Source organism: Schistocerca serialis, chromosome 10 (assembly GCF_023864345.2).
Source record: "Schistocerca serialis cubense isolate TAMUIC-IGC-003099 chromosome 10, iqSchSeri2.2, whole genome shotgun sequence".
NCBI classification, from domain to species: Eukaryota; Metazoa; Arthropoda; class Insecta; order Orthoptera; family Acrididae; genus Schistocerca; species Schistocerca serialis.
Genome location: NC_064647.1, coordinates 72,655,725 through 72,674,004, shown reverse-complemented (window position 1 = coordinate 72,674,004; position 18,280 = coordinate 72,655,725). Strand labels below are relative to the sequence as shown.

The 18,280-nt window shown below is 46.0% G+C and overlaps 3 non-coding genes across 3 annotated transcripts; all 3 read left to right on the top strand.

Moving 5' to 3' along the window:
* The first annotated feature begins 2,629 nt into the window (after positions 1-2,629).
* Positions 2,630-2,703, top strand: Trnaa-ugc (transfer RNA alanine (anticodon UGC)). The gene has a single exon. It is a non-coding gene; the product is annotated as a tRNA-Ala (tRNA).
* A 6,467-nt stretch (positions 2,704-9,170) lies between these two features.
* Positions 9,171-9,243, top strand: Trnaa-agc (transfer RNA alanine (anticodon AGC)). Its single transcript has one exon. It is a non-coding gene; the product is annotated as a tRNA-Ala (tRNA).
* Positions 9,244-10,305: 1,062 nt separating this feature from the next.
* On the top strand, positions 10,306-10,378 carry Trnaa-ugc (transfer RNA alanine (anticodon UGC)). The gene has a single exon. It is a non-coding gene; the product is annotated as a tRNA-Ala (tRNA).
* Positions 10,379-18,280: the final 7,902 nt, after the last annotated feature.

Genomic DNA, 18,280 nt, shown 5'->3' with positions numbered 1-18,280 from the left:
TTAAATATCAAGCAATTAATTAAACTAATCAACTGTGCAGTTCTTTCGAAAGCTGCATATGTCGCTCAGATTTTACCAACACCTCCAGACATAGTGAAATCTATATTGAGCACAATCTGTCGATACGTATGGAAAGGCCATATTTTTAGAGTAGCAGTAGGAACGACTACATCGAGACCCGAAAACGGAGGCCTAGGGCTGACAGACCTTCGGAGGAAAAACACTGCCCTCTTCATTAAAAGAACGCTCCAACTTATAGAGACACAGCCGAACAGCATCACTGCCGCTTTATTTGACCTTCTCAAACCCGAAAGCATGCAGCCGCCAGTAGATGTTCACAACATAACTTACACCCTAAAGCATATTAAGGATTTTTATGTAGAATTAAGCTACTTGACATGCATTTTAACAGACAAAAATAAGAGGACAAGTCAATATATAGTAGAGAAGTTAAAATCACGCGACAACCGCAATAAAATGGAGCTGAAGTATCCCAACAAAAACTGGGAAAAAATATGGACCAATATAAATAACAAAACACTGACTACGGAAGTGCAAGCGTCATGGTACAGAGTTGTCAACAACATTATTAGTACCAATGAAGAACTGTATTCAATAGGACTACAAGCAACCAATGTGTGCCAACAATGTCAGACTTTGGATTCCTTAAAACATCGCTTCATCTGCAATGGATACAAGAATATTTGGAATGACATTGTATTGCACGTCGCTTTTCTTAAAAGGACCGATAGAAGAGAAATCACGCTAAACAATATACTCTTCCCAGAAGAAATTTCCTTTCCACCACAAAAAAACAATGTCATCTTGTGGCTATTCGGAAATTTTGTCAATTATGTTGTTAACAACATAGGCAATGACAATCTACAGGAATATCGAGAATATATGAAAGACGAATACTTTAAAATATACCGGAACAAAGACCATAAAAAGAAGTTCGGAAATATGATGCAAATTTTGTTTCAGAAACAAGGCGTCGGTTAATACCTATATAATATGAAATCGACCGAACAAGATAGACTGCCAAAGTAGGGGATTGCTGTTGAGGGTGAAGTACGGTGGGGACTTCGTATGCCCTGAGACCGATACGGTAGCCGTGAAGGCCTCAACAGAACCTCGAGACAGCATGTTTTCCCAAGAAGTAACAGGAGTCACGCCACAGCACAAAAATAGTAGGGAAAAACTATTCTCATGCAAAAGACGTGCATCACTGAAGAAGTTCAATTTCCTCTCTTAATTTTTACTTTTGTTTCTCTCTCATTTTTGTTTAAATCCTAATGGAAGAATATTTTGCGTTTCGTTAATGCAGTAAATAGTATTATAGAGAGAGTTATTTTCACCGTAATCAATTCCGATTATAATTTACAATTTTCTAACATTGTCTTCAAGATGCAATTCAGTTTCATAACCCACTGAAAAAAAAAAGAGGTGGGGCATTGAAGCTCGCCGAAGAAGGCGTATGAAGGAGAGCGAATGGAAAAAAAAAAGTTGGTCTAGGGGTATGATTCCTGCTTTGGGTAAAAAAAAAAAAAAAAAAAAAAAAAAAAAAAAGATGGTAGTGCGCTCGCTTAGCATGCGAGAGGTACTGGGATCGATACCCAGCACCTCCAGAATTTTTAACACACCAACATGCGCACACTGCCATGCTAGCGGAATAATTCACAGCCAGAAAATGTGTCAAGGCCGATACGAGCCAACGATTAACAGCCACAACTGGCAAGCGTGCTGTTACGCGCGGGAAGCACCTTCCTCCCACCGCTACACTTAATTCAGAAACAGTACAAGTCATCCCTTAAGATTCTCAAACCTATGTCGGAAAGATCTGCCTTGCGCCGAGTTAACAAAAATCCCACTGCACATTCCCATTCTTTACGTGCAGTCGGCTGCTACTGCTGTTGCTAGTTGTGACTGCTGATGACAGATGCCGTAGCAATCAATTCATGGAGTGAGTTGTATGTTTTGCGATACTCTGTCTCTGACAAGCAAGCAGAGGTGACATAGGCGCGAATACGGGAAGCTTGTAGCCCCTCGCTGCCTGCAGACACCGAGCAGTCACACTAGGTGGGCGGCCTAAGCCGTAGGCGAAATGTGCTCACTCGCTTGGGCGCGACGTCAAGCTCTAAATAAGGCTGTCACTAGCGTGAGCGTCTTGTAAAGTCGGAAAAGTCTTCTGCATGGGTGAGTGCCATGTTTGGGGAGCGTTTCGTAGTTTGCGCAGTGCAATGGAGACGCGGAAACTTGTTGTGGCCCAGTCTTTTGCAGTTGGACGACAAGAGTGGTACACAATAGTAAAGTGCGAGGCAGTGAGTTGGCATGAACAGTCGAGTGCACAATGGGGCTTCAGATGTGCTTGTTACCTCAGGTGCTGTGTGATTGTCGACATGGAGTGAAAACCGAGCAACTTGTGACTGTCCCTTCAATTTAAGACGTTAAAAGCGGACGGAATTTGCAGTCGTAATACCAGAGCATCGAAACTACTTGGAACTCTTGTGTATATGAACGTGTCCGCGCCTTTGTACTCTGGTCCCTTCACCCCTGCAAACCAACCAACCATCGTGTCCGTGCACGTAAGAGTAGCAAAGAATGGAGAACAGCGCAGCGTGATTGTGATTGGTGGCGTAGCTCAGTTGGTAGAGCGTTCGCTTTGCATGTTAAAGGTCTCGGGTTCAAGCCCCGGCGCCTCAATGTTTTGTGGTCAGTGCGTGGTAATTGTTGGTCGCGGCGAGCCTAAAGGCACGCAAGATGTTGCAAAGCCAGCGTCACAGACTCGTATACTGACGTAAGGAGAGCAAGACGTAAATGTGAGGACCGGCTGTTGTCGAGGTGTCATCGAGTGCAAATCTGCCTTAGGTATAACGGCCTAACCTCAATGAAGTCTAGAGAGTGGACAACACGTTCGTCTACCTCAGAGCGTTGGCCGAACGCTATTTTCGACGTCGTGCGTGCCACTTTGATTTTGGCCAACTACGATTCGATACAGAATGCAGGAAACCTGAAAGACACCCTCACGGACACATTGAGAGTAGTGTTTGTCAGCGGAATAATGGGAGTGCAAGGGTCTGTGACATTGATATGGCTGTATGTAGCGCAATTCGTCAACAGGGGGCGTAGCTCAGATGGTGCACATTCGAGTCGTAGCCGCGGTGCGTGACGGTCGTGTGGCGGCTGGCTATGCGTCTTGAAGTAAACAACGGCTGTTTGCTGTCACGAGGTTAGTCACTTCGTTACCTTTGCGAGTTAGGTTATGTTTCCTGATTTCAAGATAGAATGAACGCGATTACTGTCATGAGGAAAGACACGATTAAATTTACTTTCGACCGAAATTTCTTGAGTTCTAAGGCATATGAAGTAAAACAGTGGTTACTCGATGCTGTTAAGATTACTGGCAATGACATAATAGGTGTGCATTTATCGTTCGATTCAAATGCGGCTTTTGTGAAACTGACCAACCCAGATTTGTGTGTCTCTATTATGGATAAGTGTGGTGGTGTACTGAAGTTTAAACATTCCGACGGTACAGTGAGTGATGTTTCCGTCTCACACGCCGGATTAGGCATACGTACAATTAGGGTCTTTGAATTGCTATTTGAGGTTCCTGCAGAGGAAGTTAATACAATCCTTCGACCGTATGGCCGTGTTATTTCGACTATTGCTGAAAAATGGTCGGAGCCACATATGTTTCCTGTCCTGAATGGAGTCCGCCAAGTTAAGATAGATCTTCAAAGGCAGATACCGTCATATGTAAATGTATGTGGACACCGCGCCATAGTTATCTACGACGGTCAACCCAAGACATGTGCATTGTGCAACTCACCAGAGCACATACGCAGTGAATGTAGCAAACGGCGTGTCCCACAGCTACCGACCGGGGAGGTTGCGGTTCCTGGCGCTGCTGTCAGCCTTCAGTTAACGTACGCGGCTGCCACGTACGGTCGCAAATCTGCAGAAACGTCAACAGTTGAGCACGTGGAACAAGTCGAAGCACTGGCGGCCGCCACAACCGCCACGGAGTTGGCCGCCTCTGTGGATGACCGAGCAGCTGCTGTTAGGCCCTCTTACGCCATCACAACTGCGATATGTGATACGGAAGGCAGACAAACAGAACTGCGGGAGAGGATACAGTCATGCAACGACGTCGGTACTGAACAGCCGTCTTCGGACTCGCCGCGGCACGAAGTGCCCCAAGAAAATACCAAGTCACCGACGGAAGTCGACAAACAACTCGACCTCCCGCTAGACGCACAGGGCGAACGAGCTGAAAGGCTGTCGCGTGATGGCGACGCTGGTGTCCGTAACCCAGTCGTACACCACCCGGAAATGCAAGGAGGCCAAACTCCGGAACCCCAACCGACAGATGCGGAAGTGAAGGAACCCCCAACTGAGGCTCTTAGAGAAATTAACGCGAGGAACTCTGAGACAACGACAGAACCGATCTCACCACTGTCTTCTTCCACCGAACCGCCAGAACATTCGCCTGACTTGTCTCCTACGGGATCCCTGCGGAGGAGGAAGAAGTCAAAAAAGCGTCGTTTGGCACACCAAGCGGCAGAGTCTTTGGCCCCAGCTCTCAGGGAAAAGCTGAAACTTCTACAGAATAAGGATCAGACGGCAGAAGATCTGGAGTCAGCAAGTACTACTGGGCACCCAGACAGAACGGAAAGGCAAGAAGACCCGGGGGGTGACCATCACCCATCGCAAACTGGGATCACGACCGAAGTTCCAGCAGGTGGTTCATTGCCAGGTCAACACGCACCGGCAGCACCAGTCAATTGGGCGGCCGATGACGCAGAACAGGGTGTAGATAACACGGCCGATGACCCAAGTCAAGAAGAAGACCCTTTTTATTAATAGAGTTGGCAAGATCGCCTTGAGACTAAACGAGGGACTGATGACGGCAGACAGATTCCATATGCAAGTATTATGCAGTCAATAAACTTACCTGAACTATCCGGCACATGCTCCAAACCTATAATGTGACCACATTAAATATTAACAAAATTCAAAATGCCACTAAAATAGCCGCACTTCAAGATTTTATCTATCAGTCGGATACCGATATTGCCCTTTTACAGGAAGTGCTTATTCGAGACCTTCATATCCCAGGATTCAATGCTATTATAAATGTGGCTCTTGAACATAGTTGTGGGACGGCTATTCTTGCCAGAGAGGGCATCGAAATGACAGACATCTGTAAATTAGACTTTGGGAGGGGCATTCGGTGTAACATCCATAATACAGCTATTATAAATGTTTATGCACCATCAGGCAACAATGCACGAGAAGAAAGGGCCACGTTTTACAAAAGTGATATCTTAATTTTACTTCAGGACAATCCTGCTGATGTTTTGCTTGGAGGTGACTGGAATTGCGTACTCAATGACAAAGACCAACGGCCAAATTTTAATAAGTCCGAGGAGTTACAGTATCTGCTGTCGCACATGAAATGGTCAGATGCTTGGGAACTGAAATTTCCTACATTGGTCAAATTTACTTACTTTAGTAGCAGGTCCCAAAGTAGAATTGACCGATTCTATGTCTCAACTACTTTAGAAAATGATGTTGCTGGCGTTGAAGTAATACCTACCCTTATTTCCGACCACCTAGGCGTAAAGTGCAGCATCCGGTTAAGAAAACAGTCAGCTTACTGGGGCAGGCCCTTATGGAAACTGAATATAAGCATGTTCTTGGAGGACGCCTTAGCTGCAGAAACACAAGAGACTTGGCGGGCCGCCTTACGAGTGCGTCACAAACATCGGTCCAACGTTGAATGGTGGACCGCTGTGGCGAAGAAGAAATTAAGGGCGACTCTGATAGCGTTTAGCAAGGAGAGGATGAGGTGGATAAGACACACAACAGAGTTCCCCTACGCCTGCTTACGTGATCTTTACGAGGAGCCAATGTTCCAGGACATCTTAATACAGATCAACAAAACAAAAGCCGCGCTACTCAATATTAAGAGATCACAGCTAGAAGGATTAAAAATCAGATCGCACTCACATAGTATCGTGGACGACGAAAATGCCTCAATATATCACCTCATACAACACGCCAAGCAAAGGCGACGAAATTTTATAGGGTCCCTCAGAGCCGAAGATCAGAGAGTCCTCACCAACCAGAAGTACATGATCGACGAGGCGTATCGATTTTACAATACCCTGTATAGTGTCAATCAGATAGACGACAATGCTGTACGAGACCTCTTATCATCAACAGGCCTAGAGAACACTATAACGGAAGAGGACAACCGCTACTTCTATGCTGACCTCACCAAGGATGACGTTTTTGACCTAATTAGGTGCTCACCTTCCAAGAAGTCACCAGGTCCAGATGGGCTGCCACTGGAGTTTTACCGAACGTACTGGCACATTATAGGCAATGCATTCACGGACATGATCAACGAAATTCTTCATGGGGAGGATGTCCCAGTGGCCTTCAAACAGAGCATAACAGTTTTACTTCCAAAGGGCAGGTCCACAGGTTTAAAGGATATCACAAAGACACGGCCCATAAGCCTATTGAATTCTGACTACAAAATCGTAGCTAGGGTTCTTAAAGAGAGACTGCAACCGATTTTAGGAAAGATCATCGGTAGTCATCAGACTTGTCTTCCAGGGCGCAGTATCTTTACAACTGTAAGTGCGTACAGGGACATAGTTTCGATTTTTGCAAATACCACAGCAAATGGTGGTCTGGCTTTTATAGACTTTAGCAAGGCATTTGACAGGGTCAATCAGAATACCTTCTGAAAACCATGACCTACATGGGTTTTTATGATGGTAATGTGAACGTTATAGCCAACATCTTAAATGGTGTAACAACAAACGTAACTATTAATGGTCATCGCACTAAAGATATTCCCGTAGCCAGTGGAGTCCCTCAGGGGAGTCCATTGTCAATGATGTTATATGTAGTTGCCTTGGAACCACTTTTAAGGAGGTTAGACGACGTATTAGAGGGAATGCTCGTATCAGGCATGAAACAAGTGACGAATGCATTCGCAGATGACGTAGGAATGATAATTCGAAGCGCCGCAGACATAGCAAGGTTCACAGAAAACTTGCAGTTGTACTGTATCTGACGTCACCAGCACTTGGGCGAAGAGTGTGGACCGGCATACTGCCCTGGGAGTTACTCTCTACAGCTGCCCTCTTCGGATAATAGCATCTAACTGGAGAACTGTACTCGACAAGGTCCGTGGCGCGCTCATTTTAAATCATATGAGGGACGTCAATATCAAGCAAAAAATTAAGTTGATAAACTTAGCAGTTTTATCCAGAGCAACTTACTTCGGACAGATTTTGCCAATACCCAAGGGAATAGCTAAAGCGGTAATGTCCACCATATGTAGACACATTTGGCACGGGAATATCTTTCGAGTTGCTGTGGACACGTTGACTTTACCACCGGAAGAGGGAGGCCTCGGTCTCACAGATGTCCACAAAAGATCTACTGCCTTATTCCTTAAGCGGTCTTTGCAAGTTGTCGAAAGTCAACCAGACGGTCTGACAGCTAAATTATTCAACTTTTTCAAACCACAAAGCTTCCAACCGCCGATAGATATAAGTCCGATTAATTATAAATTAAAACATATTAGGTTCTTCTACCTTGAATTAAGCTACATGAGCAGTATAGTACGGGATAAACGCAAGAGAAACTATCGCTATATATTCAATAGTTTACGAACGGCAGCAAATTACACTAAGACACAGGCAACGAACCCAACCCGCGACTGGAAAACTATATGGAGCAACATCAATAATAAGTTACTACCAACGGAAGTTCAGGTGGCATGGTACAGAGTGGTGAAAACGTCATTAGTACTAACGAGAAACTCCATTCCATGGGTCTCAGTGACGCAAACACTAGTCAGAAATGCCACGAGACTGACACTTTGGATCACCGCTTTGTCTGCAAAGGGTGTAAAGATATTTGGGAAGAGGTAAAGCAGCAGATTGCCTTTCTGACCCGCAGCGATGGGAGAGAGCTAAATTTGAATCTTATTTTCTTCCCAGAAAAGGTCTTTTTTCCTGCACCGAAACATAATGCAATATTATGGCTTCTTGGGAACTACGTTAGATACATTGTCAATTCGAAAGGTGACGATAATATCATGGAATACCGGACATATCTATGTGAAGAATACTTCAAAATACACCACAAACAAGATCACAAAAAGAATTTTGGAAATATGTTAAGAATCCTGTTCCACAAACAGGGAGTAGGTTAAGATGTCCCAGTATCAGTCATCCCCAGAAAGAAGCGAGCTAAAGTAGGGGACTGCTGGTGAGGGTGAAGTACGGTGGGGACTTCGTGTGCCCCGTGGCCGCTACGGTAGCCGTGAAGGCCTCATCAGAACCCCGAAACAGCTACGCTTACGGCGGTATCACTAATAGCAGCTGCATTTAGAATGTCAGTTCATGCTTTTCCCGAAGTGGATCTTCAAATTAATTTCCTTCTTTCATAAAAAAAAACCAAATCACAATAAAACAAAATAAAACAAATAATAATGCTAATAAAAAAGGGTAGAAGAATGCTCGCTTTCTATGTGGGCGGCTCGTTTTATTTTTCATGGCCACAGCACAATTTCGTTTTTCTTCAAAAAAAAAAAAAAATAGTTACATAAAGTGGTAGAGCACATAAAAAAAAGTCGTAGAGCATTAAAAAAAAAAAAGTTGGTAGAGCGTTCGCTTTGCATGTGAAAGGTCCCGGATTCAAGCCCCGGCGCCTCCATGTTTTGTGGACAGTGCATGGTAAGTGTTGGTCGCGGCGAGCCTAAAGACACGCAAGATGTTGCAAAGCCAGCGTCACAGCTCATATGATGTATACTGACGTAAGGAGAGCAAGACGTAAATGTGAGGACCGACTGTTGTCGAGGTGTCATCGAGAGCACATCTGTCTTAGGTATAACGGCCTAACCTCAATGAAGTTTAGAGAGTGGACAACACGTACGTCTTACTCAGAGCGGTGGCCGAACGCTATTTTCGACGTCGTGCGTGCCACTTTGATTTTGGCCAACTACGATTCGATACAGAATGCAGGAAACCTGAAAGACACCCTCACGGACACATTGAGAGTAGTGTTTGTCTGCGGAATAATGGGAGTGCAAGGGTCTGTTATATTGATATGGTTGTATGTAGCACTATAGATCCGCAGGGGGCGTAGCTCAGATGGTAGAGCGCTCGCTTAGCATGCGAGAGGTACTGGGATCGATACCCAGCGCCTCCACAATTTTTAACACACCTACATGCGTACACTGCCAGGCAAGTGGGATAATTCACAACCAGCGAGTGTGTCAAGGCAGATACGAGCGAACGATTAGCAGCCACAATTGGCAAGCGTGCTGTTACGCTCAGGAAGCACCCTCCTCCCACCGCTACACTGAATTTAGAAACAATAAAAGTTTTCCCTTAAGATTCTCAAACCTATGTCGGAAAGATCTGCCTTGCGCCGAATTCACAAAAATCCCACTGCGCATTCCCATTCTTTACGTGCAGTCGGCTGCTACTGGTGTTGCTAGTTGTGACTGCTGATGACAGATGCCGTAGCAATCAATTCATGGAGTGAGTTGTATGTTTTGCGATACTCTGTCTCTGACAAGCAAGCAGAGGTGACATAGGCGCGAACACGGGAAGCTTGCAGCCCCTCGCTGCCTGCAGACACCGAGCAGCCACACTAGGTGGGCGGCCTAAGCCGTAGGCGATATGTGCTCACTCGCTTGGGCGCCACGTCCAGCTCTAAATAAGGCTGTCACTAGCGTGAGCGTCGTGGAGAGTCGGAAAAGTCGTCTGCATGGGTGAGTGCCATGTTTTGGGAGCGTTTCGTAGTTTGCGCAGTGCAATGGAGACGCGGAAACGTGTTGTGGCCAAGTCTTTTGCAGTTGGACGACAAGAGTGGTACACAGTAGTAAAGTGCGAGGCAGTGAGTTGGCATGAACAGTCGAGTGCACAATGGGGCTTCAGATGTGCTTGTTATCTCAGGCGCGGTGTGATTGTCGACAAGGAGTGAAAACGGAGCAATTTGTGACTGTCCTTTCAGAAATGGCTCTGAGCACTATGGGACTCAACTGCTGTGGTCATCAGTCGACTGTCCTTTCAATTTAAGACGTTAAATACAGACGGAATTTGTAGTCGTAATACCAGAGCATCGAAACTACTTGGAACTCTTGTGTATATGAACGTGACCGCGCCTTTGTACACTGGTCCCTTCACCCCTACAAACCAACCAACCCTCAGGTCCGTGCACATCAGAGTAGCAAAGAATGGAAAACAGCACAACTTGGTTGCGTTTGGGGGCGTAGCTCAGTTGGTAGAGCGTTGGCTTTGCATGTGAAAGGTCCCGGGTTCAAGCCCCGGCGCCTCCATGTTTTGTGGACAGTGCATGGTAAGTGTTGGTCGCGGCGAGCCTAAAGACACGCAAGATGTTGCAAAGTCAGCGTCACAGCTCATATGATGTATACTGACGTAAGGAGAGCAAGACGTAAATGTGAAGACCGGTTGTTGTCGAGTCGGCCCTCGGCGGCCGTGCTGAGCGGACGTGTGGTGCTTACGTTGCCGCTGCTGCTGGCTGTTGTGGTGAGTGCCGCCCTTGCTGTACACAGTAACGTGTTATTGTGTGGAATATGTGTACTATTCCAACATGAGTCAATTGACACGACGGGATACTTTGAAATTTGTGTTTGATTCAAACTATGCAAGACCAAAATCGTTTGAATTAGAATCGTGGATTGAGGAAGCTTTGAAACGATCCTTTGATGACATTCTTGGAGTCCATTTATCGATAGTTAGCAGCACTGCCTATATTAAGTTTAAATCAGCTGAAATCTGTGACCAAATCATTGAATCTTGTAGTGGTAGTTTGAAGTTTAAGCATAGTGATGGGAATGTTGGAGAGGTTCACGTGTCTCATGCAGGGTTTGGTGTCCGCACCGTTCGAATATTCGAAGTACCGTTTGAAGTACCCGCGGAACATATCAACGCTGCTTTGGCCAGTTATGGTAAGGTCATCAGCAATTTTGCGGAAAAGTGGTTGTCTTTCAAAATCCCCGTTTTGAACGGTGTTCGTCAGGTCAAGATTGAGTTGAAGAGACACATCCCGTCATATATCACTATTTGTGGATACAGGGCGATCGTTATGTACGACGGTCAGCGTAGAACTTGTGCAGGTTGTGGTGCCACTGATCAGGTTCGCGCTCAGTGTATTCAGCGACGAGTGACGCAATTACCACCTGGCGAAAGGACCGCAACTAACAGGATGTCGACACTGCCTCTCACATACGTAGCGGCAGTCCGCTCAACCACGGCCGCGGAAGTGCAACCTGACGTGGCCACAGTTCCCAGGGCTTCGGACACTGTCCTAGATACACCCATGGACACTTCCAGTCAGGAAGGCATCGCTGTTACTACTACAGAAGTACCGGTGGCCGGTAGCAACCCGGCGGTTCCGTCTTTAGACAGCCACCAAGAGGTTGCTAACTCCCAGGAAGACCACACTGGTCGCCACGTTAGCAGCAATATGGATCCCATTTCCGCTCCAAATGCACTTCCTCCTGCACAGGACTCCACTTCTTCCTCGTCGGCTGCAGAACTTCAAAGAGTCGAAACCTCTCCCAAGAAACACAAGAAAAGGAGGATCGCCCACAAGGATGCCGCCCACACCTCACCACCTTTGCGGGAAAAAGGGACGCAAATTGCCCGTTCCTTACCTGACGTCTCTCATGACCACCCCACTGAGCAGTCGCAGCATGAGACCCCACAGGTCTCGGACGTCTCCGTGCCCCACCCCGATGGTGACGGCCATGTCGCTGCGAACGAGGAACAGAACCCTCGTGAGGACCTCAGAGATACCCCCGAACATCAGTCTCAAAATGATCAGGGCGCAATTGGCGAGGTGGCCGCTGTTCATGTGGTCAATTGGGCAGATGACACTGACGATGTAATAATGGACCAGAGCCTGTCTGTGGTAGGGCCATCTCCAGGAAATATACCCGCATTATCGGCCGGCGACTTAAGTAGGACACGACCTGTCTCCAAACACCCGACGGGGGACGATGATTACCTATCTGATACCTACTAAAGGTTTTAATTTTCTGTGCTTCTGCATATCTACTTTGCTTTTTTTCTTCTCTTTCTGCCAGTATTTAGCAGTTCATGCTGTCCTACCAGGATTTATAAGTTAGCCACACTTAACATTAATAGAATTACTTCTGTACAGAAGCTCTCTAGCTTTCGTGATTATTTATACAGCTGCGATGCTGATATTGTGATGTTGCAAGAGGTTGATGATAAATTTCAGCCTGACATTCCTGGCTACCAATTACTCAAAAACACCACCCTAGACAGTTCTTCAGGTACCGCTCTATTAACCAAAGTGGGCGTGGCCGTCTCCGACGTTGAACGACTCGAAAATGGCAGGGGTATGGCGTGCCTTATCAACGGCATTAGATTTGTTAATGTATATGCCCCTTCCGGGAATCAGAATAGAACGAGACGAGCTGCGTTCTTTGCCAATGACTTATTATATCTTTTACGCCGCAGCTGGGAGGAAGTGGTTACCGGAGGCGATTTTGATGTGTCGGCAGCTGGGCCGACACCTTGTAGTTCGAGATGGCTGAAAATGCACGCTAGACTAACGCAGACGGGCGTGAAGTACTGGAACAGGCTACGTAATTAATGCTATGAAGAAAAGTACGTAGCTGGATTAATACTTATCTCTAATCAATCATTGTGGTACATCGCTCTTGACTATACACAGGAGACTTTAATTACAATCACTGTAAGGCTAATGGCGCCTTGCTAGTTCGTAGCCATTAACTTAGCTGAAGGCTATTCGGTCTCTCGGCTAAAAAGAGAGAAAGGCTTCGTACATCTAGTCGCTAGCTAGGTCGTCCGTACAACTGGGGCGAGTGCAATATCGTATCTCGAGACCTGCCTTGTGGTGGCGCTAGGTCTGCGATCACACAGTGGCGACACGCGGGTCCGACATGTACTAAATGGACCGCGGCCGATTTTAGCTACCACCTAGCAAGTGTGGTGTCTGGCGGTGACACCACAGATTTTAAATGTGTTTTGAAGCCAAAGGACCAATGGCCGAACTTTAATGGATGCGCCGCTCTCGGCGAAACAGTACGTCAATTAGAGCTGGAGGATACGTGGGAAATAACACACGGGGAACAACGGTGCTTCACATACCATACTGCACAAATGGCCAGCCGCCTCGACAGGATCTACGTGGGGAAAAACCTGCGTGAGCGGGTATCTTCCTCGGAAACGTGGCCCCTGTATTTTTCCGACCATTTAGCTTACCATTGTATCATTCGTATGGCGCGCCAGCAAACTTTCCGTGGTCGGACAGGATGGAAACTAAACGTCAGTATTCTCAGGGAACAGGAGTTGCGAGACCGTCTACAAGAAGCCTGGGAAATTTGTTTACATCGACGACCAACATTCCCTTCGGTCACGCAATGGTGGTGCCGTTGTGCAAAACCTAGGCTTATTCGTTGTTTGAAGGCGTATAGTTCTGACCGGAGCCGGATGCAGAAAGAGACGTTTGAATTTTATTTTCGCTGTCTCCGTGACTTGTATTCTGAAGCACATGTCACGCAGGAAAAATTTCTTCAGATTAAACGGATCAAATCAAAGTTGACGCTCCTCAAACGCAGGCAAATGGAAGGCGTTAAAATCCGTTCGCGAGATAGCGCCGGCACTTCTGACGAACAACCATCCGCCTTCCACCTAGGGAAAGAGAAACGCCGAGCACGACAAAAATTGATTACCCGCTTACGAACTGAAGACGGTACCTTTGTGACGACCCAGGCTGAAATTAAGGAGTCTATAACGGACTACTACGGGCGACTATACAGGGCACAACCAGCCGATGATGCGGCAATCGCGGCGATGCATGCATATCTTCCAACAACGCTCGATGAGGACGACAGGCAATTGTTGATCAGTGATGTCACCGCGGTGGAGATTCGGGAAGCACTGAGCAGGGCTCAGGCCAACAAATCACCCGGTATTGATGGTCTGCCGATTGAATTTTACAAGCAGTTCTGGGACCTCCTCGAAGATTGTTTTGTTTGCATCTGCAATGAACTGCGCGCCGGCCAACAGTTACCAGATGGTTTCAATGACAGCCTGATCGTTCTGGTCCCAAAAGAATACCCCCATCACGATATTGCCAAATTCCGCCCCATCTCCCTGTTGAACTCTGACTACAAGATTGTGGCCCGCGTCATAGCAGGTAGACTTAAAAATGTCCTTGCAAAAATTATACATCACAGCCAGGCAGCAGCGGTCCCGGGCCGCACGATCTTTAAAAGTCTTGCAGATTACAGGGAGCTCATTTCGTTTACTGCAATCACACGCCCGGAAGCAGCAATCTTGGCTTTAGATCAATGTCAGGCCTTTGATCGGATCCTGCATCGCTACCTCTTCCACACCATGAACCACTTAGGATTTGGTGACGGCTTTACTGCAACGGTCAGCAACATGTACACCTCGGCCACTTCTCAGATCATCGTCAATGGTCAATTCACCCGACGGATTCCGATTCAGCGGTCAATCAGACAGGGCTGTCCCATGTCCATGTGTCTCTTCGTGATCGCAATTGAGCCACTTGTAAGGATGTTGAATTGTAACCTTCAAGGTTTAAACCTGTATTCCAGCACCCTCAAATGCATTGCGTACGCCGACGATGTGGGTGTCATTGTGCGTTCGGAACAAGACCTCACGGCCGTTAGGAATAGTATCACCGATTACGAGCGAGCATCCGGTTCTCAGCTAAACTATGGAAAGACTTGCCTCCTGCCTATAGGCAGTGGATTTCGAACAGACGCCCCTTTGCCGTACAGAGGATGTGCGACTCTCAAACTTCTTGGTATCAAGATGAGCAGTTGCCCCCTACGAACAACGGTAGACAATTGGAAACATCTTTTGGCTATGTCTCGGGGCTGCTTACAGCATCATAAAGGCAGGGAACAGGACTTATTGCAGAGAGTTCATTTCGTTAATACCACAATTCTCTCGAAAATTTGGTATGTCGGACAAATACTTCCTGTGGTCGACAGTGTTGCGAGGAAAATTATGTCGGCAGTAGGTTGGTACATCTGGAGGGGTGACATCTTCAAGGTGGGCATCAATGTCATCACTCTCCCACCAGACAAAGGCGGCCTCGGCCTGACGGATGTTCAAACGAAATGTAAGGCACTCTTGATCCGGCGTACACTGCAGCTCTGCCACGAATACCCCGACAGCGCGCTGAGTATGGCCATACGGACATTTAAGCCTCAGACTATGCACATCCCCATCAACCTTCGGGAAACGTATTTCAAAGCAAACCACATTAGGATGTTTCTTTTAGAAAGTAGTTAGCCCTTCGTCTCCGTTACTTCAGCAGGAATTTGATTTACATTCTCCCAACATGGATGGTGAAGCTGACCATTCGTTTGGACGTGGTGTCCACTGGGTTTTTCGTTTATGTTTTATGTTTGGAAACTTACATAGAAGATGTATATGTTTCACTCAACTGCGAACATTACTTGCTTCTTTATTTATTTGACGTCGACGAGGGAAGACGAAACAGGATTTATTTCTTCAATTTTTTCTTTCCTTCTTCTTCAAATCACAGCAACATGGATTTCATAAATTTGTCTTTTCCACATTAGTATGCAGTGCGCAGTTTATGGCGGCTGAGTCGTTCGGAGCTAAGAGAAGGAGACTTGGGAAACCACACAACAAAAATGGAATTTATCAGACTAGTCCAAGCCATCGCTTGGGGAAGCCAAAGACATACAAACTTTCGAGAAGACGAGCTTTGAATGACGTCGGCACCCTGCAACTCCGCATGCAGTAAAATCGAATAAACAATATTAAAAGAAAAATTTAAAAAAAAAATAAAAAAATAAAAAAGTTGGTAGAGCGTTCGCTTTGCATGTGAAAGGTCCCGGGTTCAAGCCCCGGCGCCTCTATGTTTTGTGGACAGTGCGTGGTACGTGTTGGTCGTGGAGAGCCTAAAGGCACGCAAGATGCTGCAAAGCCAGCGTCACAGACTCATTTGATGTATACTGACGTAAGGAGAGCAAGACGTAAATGTCAGCACCGGCTGGTCTCGAGGTGTCATCAAGTGCAAATCTGTCTTAGGTATAACGGCCTAACCGCAATGAAGTCTAGAGAGTGGACAAGTTGCTCATCCTAGTAAGAGCGGTGGCCGAACAGTATTTTCGACGTTGTGCGTGCCACTTTCATTGTGGCCAACTACGATTCGATAGAGAATGCAGGAAACCTGAAAGACTCCCTCACGGAAACATTGAGAGTAGTGTTTGTCTGCGTAATAATGGGACTGCAAGGGTCTGTGTCATAGATGCGGCTGTATGTAGCACTGTTACTCATCGGGGGGCGTAGGTCAGATGATAGAGCGCTCGTTTAGCATGCGAGAGGTACTGGGATCGATACCCAGCGCCTCCAGAACACACGAACGTGCGCACACTGCCATCCAAGTGGAATAATTCACCGCCAGCAAATGTGTCAAGGCCGATACGAGCGAACGATTAGCAGCCACAATTGGCAAGCGTGCTGTTATGCGCAGGAAGCACCCTCCTCCCACCACTACATTTCATTTAGAAACAGAACGAAGCGTTTCCATAAGATTCTCAAACCTATGTTGGAAAGATCTGCCTTCCGCCGAGTTCACAAAAATCCCACTGCACATTCCCATTCTTTACGTGCAGTGGGCTGCTACTGGTGTTGCTAGTTGTGACTGCTGATGACAGATGCCGTAGCAATCAATTCATGGAGTGAGTTGTATGTTTTGCGATACTCTGTCTCTGACAAGCAAGCAGAGGTGACATAGGCGCGAACACGGGAAGCTTGCAGCCCCTCGCTGCCTGCAGACACAGAGCAGCCACATTAGGAGGGCGGCCTAAGCCGTAGGCGAAATGTGCTCATTCGCTTGGGCGCGATGTCCAGTTGTAATTAAGGATGTCTCTTAGCGTGAGCATTGTGTAAAGTCGGATTTGTAGTCGTAATGCCAGAACATGAAGCTACTTGGAATTCTTGTGTGTATGAACGTGTGCGTGCCTTTGGTCCCTTGAACACCCAAAAACCAACCAGCCAACGTGTCCGTGCATATCAGAGTAGCGCGTTACCACTATTCACTGCCCATGCACGCCAGGTATGTCCCACGTGGGTGGTGTAATAGGTCTACGTGAAGTTGGCTGTAGTTGCAGATTGGGATGCTGGTGCACAGGTCTATGGTTTAGGCACATTGTGTAATATGGACTTGATTGTGTGTCTTTTCTGAAGGAGTTCATGTCTATCTGGATATCAAATGTTCGTCTTCACAGTGAGTACCAATGTATCCTTTCCATAATTATGTTTATATTCTGACCTAGAATTTCCGATATTTAAATATATTAAAAATTTGAATAAATACTTGTAATAGTGCTGTTCACTTTTCTTTCCACATATCTTCATTTTCTTTGGATTATTTTATACCAGCCCCTTTCCCCAGTACACAGTCAAGGAGAATATCTAGTAGTATATGTTGTGGCACACACAATGGCCACTGAATAGTCACGAAATATGCCACAAACTTCTGTTAACCTAGTGCTTTAGTTACAAAAACTAAACAGACAACTGTTGTTCTGGTAAATGTAAAATTCCTAAACCCATGCTGGGCATATTACTCCTATAAAATTAACTATTGGCTTTAGTTACATTTTGTTATTTTAGATAATGTCAGTGTAATAGTTATTGGTCTGTAATTCCCCGTCTCTTCCTCCCTCAGTAGATTGTCTTTAAACTGTGTTTTACTTTTACTGAGTCAGATAATGGATAAACATTGTCTTGTGAGGAATACTTTGTGTGCATTTTGTGACAGTAGACATTTACATAATTAATTGGTTATAATGTTATTTTAAGATGTCACTGGTTTACTGAGAGTCCACAATTTTCTTCACATTATTCTTGATGGCTATGTTCCCATTGTTCCTTGTGTCTACTCTTTCTTTGTGGGACTTTACAGTCTCTGTGATATTAGTGGAACCGATTTTGTTGTGATTCAATTTGGTTTCTTTGAACACTTTATTGGATGATCTCTTCTTGTCCCTATAGGTATCACAGTTTACTTGTGGGTTTCATCCAACAAGAGTTAACTGTAGTTTTCAGTTATTCCCTCTTCCTTATTATGTGTGTTGTGTTCTAGTGTGTGCTTTATTTACCATTTTTATTTCTGCTTACTACTGGACATGCAAGATTTATGTTGCAGG